Source organism: Rhinatrema bivittatum, chromosome 5 (genome assembly GCF_901001135.1).
Source record: "Rhinatrema bivittatum chromosome 5, aRhiBiv1.1, whole genome shotgun sequence".
NCBI classification, from domain to species: Eukaryota; Metazoa; Chordata; class Amphibia; order Gymnophiona; family Rhinatrematidae; genus Rhinatrema; species Rhinatrema bivittatum.
The window spans coordinates 256,162,259-256,168,245 of NC_042619.1; positions in this window are offsets into that span (position 1 = coordinate 256,162,259).

Consider the following 5,987-nt stretch of genomic DNA (forward strand, 5'->3'; position numbering starts at 1 on the left):
CCGACCATGCCATAATCTTGGTTGATCTACAATGGCAAGTACCATGGGATGGTAGTCAAATTTGAAAGTTTGCAGCACATCTCTATGAGAGTGTTTCATTTAGACATTTTTTGATACAGATATGGGAGGATTTTCAGGAGTTTAATGGGGAACATAAGTCGAATTGCTCTTTGTTCTGGGAAACCGCCAAAGCAGCTTTACAAGGAGAGATTATCTCTTTTGTTATTCAGCAAAGAACAAATTTAGATAGAGATTTTTTAGAGAGGAAAGAGAGGTAGCTCAGGCCAAGAAAAATTAGTGCATATGCACAAGCAGCCTTAAAAACATTTATCCATCAGCGGACAAAAAAATCCATTTTTTATTATAAATTTAAATTAAATCAATATGGTAATAAGACTGGGAAATTGTTGGCGAGCTTAGTAAAGTACCGGGAGGGGCAGAAGTACATTAAAGATCTTCTTCATAACCCCAAACATGTGTTTTCAACAACAAGCTATCCCACAATCTTAATAATTAAAGCATAATCATACCCCCCAATCAACACTCACACATTCCCAACCACTCATACCATAATACACTCATACACACTCATTAATACATGTTTCATTATCCTAAATAAAATTACATGTACTAAGAGAACAAACCCCCACTACAGTAAATTGTGCCACATAATAGAATATGGAAGTTATCCCAAATCCACAATAAGCTCCCCACAGTATAAGTAGATTGAATTCCCAACAGCCGTATGAGTTATACCAATTGAAGTTGGGAATTCAATCTACTTATACTGTGGGGAGCTGTATGAGTTAACCAATTGAAGATGGGAATTCAATCTACTGTACTGATACTGTGTTGTCATTGTCATTGTTATTATTGAACCTTATTGTGGATTTGGGGTAACTTTCATATTTTGTATAAGAATGTTAATAAAAAATTATTAGGTGATTGTGGAAATAATTTTTTTTAACATATATATACCTCTGATCATTTTGATGATGTTTAGTCTTATGGAGGTACAGTTGGCCAGTCTGAATTCACCAATTTGGTATTCAGCAAACTAAATAGTATAAAGCGTCCGGTCCAGATGGGTATAGAGGAGAGTTTTACAAACCATTGAATGAACAAATATCAACTCCTCTGATGGATATGTACACAAAGGCTATAGAAAAGGATACTTTTTCCTTTGGCTCCAATAAAGCCTTAATTACATTAATTCCTAAGCCTGGTAAGGATCTCTATAGGCCTGAAACCTATAGGCCAATTTCCCTTTTAAACTATGGTATAAAGCTGCTGTCTAGAATAATGGTAGAAAGGTTAGTGCCTTTGTTAACCCCACCTTATTTTGGAGAACCAAGTAGGATTTGTGGAACACTGTCGTTCAGTGGATAATATCAGAAAACTTTTGGCCTCCTTGATGGTGGTAGGATTCTCCAAATTGGATTCTCTTCTCATCAGCTTCGACACAGAGAAAGCTTTTGATCATGTAGATTGGAGTTTTCTTTTTGCTGTTTTGGAGAAAATGTGGATAAGTGGTACCTTTTTGAAGATGGTTCGACTTCTATATTCAGCACCGCAAGGGTCTAGTTTGATTAATGGGGGGGGGGGGGGGGGGGGGGGGCAGCCTGAAGAGTTTGAACTTCAGAGAGGAACTCAGCAAGGTTGTCCACTCTCCCCTTTGTTATTTTTCCTCTCCCTAGAGCCTTTGTTGAGGTGGATTCATTACTCAGTGGAAATTCGTGGGGTTCCTATTGGAGCCGCTGAATTTAAAATAGATGCATTTGCTGATGATATGCTAGTGAACTGTGAAGTCATTATAGGTGCTAATGAGGAAGTTTTTTGAATTTGGCATTATCTCGGGATTGAAGCTCAATTTGGACAAGTCTGAGGCTATAGGCACTACACCACAGGTACGCCTTTACTGTGACCAAGATTTTCCTTTAAAATGGGCACAAGATTAAATTTAAGTAATTGAGGATCATTCTTCCTTCCAATGTTACTCAGCTTTATAAACTAAATGTTCCCCTAGGTGGGACATTTAGTTCTCTTTCCCAAGAGGTTATATATGATGCAGATATTGACATTTCGTATTCTGTAAAGTGATGTGTGAGTACTATATAGAGCATTGTCTCATTTTTTGTGGCATGGTCGGAGATCTAGGTTAAAACTCACTTGGTTGATGGGTACTTGTGAGACTGGGGCGATTGGCCTTCCAGATATAGAAATATATAATTGAACACGTCAATTGCTGTGTCTCAAAGATTGGCTTTGGGATACAACTCATTACATTCCCTTAGAGATTGAGAAGGTTCTGACTACTCCCTTACACCTGCATGCTGTACAGCATGTTCAGAACAGTGAATTGCAGACATCTTTAAAACTGGGACCTTTATGTTTGGTACTTCGGGAAACTTGGTATATACTGTGTGGCCAATTGGGTCACGCCTCATTAATATTTCTGTATTTGCTGATCAGTGGAAATCCTCAGTTTTTGCCGGGGTCTGAATATAGGGTTGCTTCTTCTTGGAGACTGTTTGCACCTGTTTGCACCAGGTTGTTAGTGCTGATGGGTGGATGCTTCCTTTTTTGGAAATAAAACAGATGTTTGAACTTATCAATAAAGACCAATTTGCTTATGTACAATTGAAACATTATAGGGTAGATTTTCAAAGGGGTATGCGCGTACCCCCCGAAAACCTACCCCAAACCCCCCCTGCGCGCGCCGAGCCTATTTTGCATAGGCTCGGCGGCGCGCGCAAGCCCCGGGACGCGCTTAATTCCCGGGGCTTGCATGGAGGGGCGTGTTGGGGGGGCATGTCGGGGGCGTGCTGGGAGTGATGCGGCGTTTCGGGGGCATGTTGCGAGTGACGCGGCATTTCGGGGGTGGCGCCGCGGGCGTGGTTTCGGCCTGGGGGTGTTCCGAGGGCATGGCCGTGGCCTCCGGACCAGCCCCTGGACCGGAACATGGAGCGCGGCAGCCGGCCCGGCACGCGCAAAGTTACGCCTGCTTCTAGCAGGCGTAACTTTGCTGACAAAGGTAGGGGGGGGTTAGATAGGGCCGGGGGGGGGGTGGGTTAGGTAGGGGAAGGGAAGGGAAGGTGGGGGGGGGGGGTGGAAGGGAACGGAGGCAGGCTGTGCGGCTCGGTGCGCACAGGCTGCCGATTTTGGGCAGCCTTGCGCGCGCCGACTCCAGATTGAAATCCTGCGTACTCTTGTTCGCGCCTGGTGCACGAACAAAAGTACGCATGTGCGCAGATTTATAAAATCTGCCCCTATGTGGGTAGTTTGCCAACTGTACATTTACAGGAAATATTTTGTGATCAATTAGATTTCTTTCAAATTGAGGATTTTAGGAGGACGAGAATTTCTCGACTTTATAAATCCTTATTGATGATTTAACCATTACTACCTATAGCTTCTTTGCTTGATAAATGGAATAGTGACCTCTCCATAGTACTTCTGGACACTCAGTTTTAGGCTGGCTTTCTCTGAGAGATAGTTTCCTCTGAGAGATTGAGAGAGACACAATTTAAGTTTTTTATGTGTGCTTCTCTCTCCCCTCTAAGAGCGTATAGATCTGGCATTGTTACAATGGATATATTTATTTATTTATTTATTTATTTTTAATTTTTATATACCGATGTTCCTGTAAAGAATACAATAAGAGATAGGAGGACCCTGGGTCATGTTTTCTGGTCTTGTGAGCTCATTAAAAAATTTTGGAAGGGGCTTCAAGATTTTTTTGAACATATGCTTGGGCAAAATATTTCTTTTTCACCTGAGGGAGCCCTTTTTGATGATTCTGCTTTTTTCCAAATACAGGGTAAAGGTAATAAGTTTTTAATTTGTAAAGCCTGTTTGGTGGGAAAAAGTGTATCCTCTCAGTGTGGACAAAGAGGAGGCTCCATCACATTGGGCCTGGAGGAATGCCTTCCACGAGTTGATGCTATGGGAAAAAAAAGGGGGCGGGATGCCCAGGTAAACGACAATTGTTCCTACAAACTTGGAATGCATATCTTCAAATTTTATCAGCTAAAATCCATAGTTCTGTGCTTAATGATACGTCATTGTGAATTTTGTTATATTTGTTTGTATACTTTGAAGTAATGCAAGACTTTGGAGGCAGCATGTATAGTTACTTTGGTGAGCAAGGGAACCTGCTTTTTGTTGATTTGAGGGGTGAGATGGGGTGGGTTGGTTCTGCTTTAGGGGTTTGGAGGGGTGACTTTATTAATGACTGTAATAAAAGGATATGTTAGCTTTCTGTATGTATGGCAGGCATCAGAGCATCCGCTCATCACATGTGTTGTGAAGTTATATGTTTAATAAATAGTTGAATAATTAAAAATGAAGTGGCTAAGGGTGAGAACTGGGGATGGTGATAAGATAAGAGGGTTAGGGAAGCTATGTTGGGATGGGGATGTCTTAGAGGATGGCATGTGATGGTACAGTGATCTAAAAGGAGACCTGACACATATAGCAAGAGGAGACCGGCACCAGCTGACTTACTCAAAGAAAGCAGATTCATAGGCCATGTTAATAAGATGGCAGGAAAAATCAGCGCTACATTTTTAGTTTTGATTTTTTTATTACTGAAAGCCCAAGGGAAACAGAGGTTAAAGAGCATGCTACCATTTAAGTGAACTACAGCAGAGGAAAAAAAAGGACAATGCAGCTATGTAACATGAGCCACCAGCCCAGGAAACCCAGAATGAGGTTGAAAAAGTTGCCAGACTCCTTCTGTGAAGGTGCTTAAATGACCATTGAATAGATGAGTCAGAGACTCAGGTAGGGAATTTATGTATCACAGCCACCTGGACTACTGTTGGTAACTTGCAGTGAAATAACACTTTAAAACATACAGAACTATGACTGGAAAAGTCCTACATTAGAGAATTCTGAATGAGAAATGTATTTATAAGAGAAATGTATTGAAAAAACAGTCCTAGGAAGCAAACTGATTCTCACCCTGACTAACAAGGGGAGTCGGACCCTTGGGTACCCAGTTCTCAGACAATAGAAGAAAAAAAGCCAGGCAGGATGGAAGGGTATGCACACCATTTCTTCCCATGGTCCTGCTGGGTCTTGGCCTTTTGGCTGAGAGAAGGTGATCCATCAAGGCTGGGTGATCCACCAAGACTGGCCATGAGCTTAGCAGAGCTAAAATCACTAAAAGCTGAAACTATGGAGGGCCTGAGTCACCAAATGTTAAACAAGCCTTGTGCCTAATAGAGCTCTAAACCCAATCCAGGAAAAACCCTCCTACCAAGGAAAAGGAACTGAAGGACAGCAGCAGACTGAGCAGTCCCCCAGGAGGATGTGAACCCCAGTGGCAGATCAGGAGGTGATCCTGGCTCTTCCTTGAGCAAGGGGTCCCCAGCAGCAGATCGAGTGGTCCTCCAGGAGGGTGTGGACCCTAGCAGCATATCAAAGGAAGGGGACCCCAGCGGCAGATTGAGCAATCCCCCAGGAGGTTGTGGTCCCCAGCAGCATTCCAGGAGGCAGAGTTGTGTCCCACAGGAGGGTGTGGACCCTAGTGACAGACCAGAAGGTGAAGTCAGGTCCCCAGGAGGGCATGGATCCCAGCATTGGCACAGACCTTTCAGCGGAGTGGAAGTGGCACTGAGGAGATGGCAGTGGTTTAGATACAATGGACTCCCCAGGCCATCACTGCCCGCCAGCCCAGTTGCATCTTTTCACATGGGTGAGACTTGTAAAAAAAAGGGGGAGGATAATAATAACACTTGATTAAGCTGGAGCACAATAGGTTCATTCTATTCTATATTGTGGTATACTGTGGGGGCCAACAACCCCAAATTGCCAAATATTAGATATTCTTGCTATCTTGTAGAAATGAATATAGTTGTGTGGTCTGAGACTATTAACCACAAGTAGATAAGTGTGCTGTTTGACATCCTCTTAGCAATGTATATAGTCATGTAGAAATGTATATATTTGTATAGTCTAATAAACCTGTATGTATTTGTACA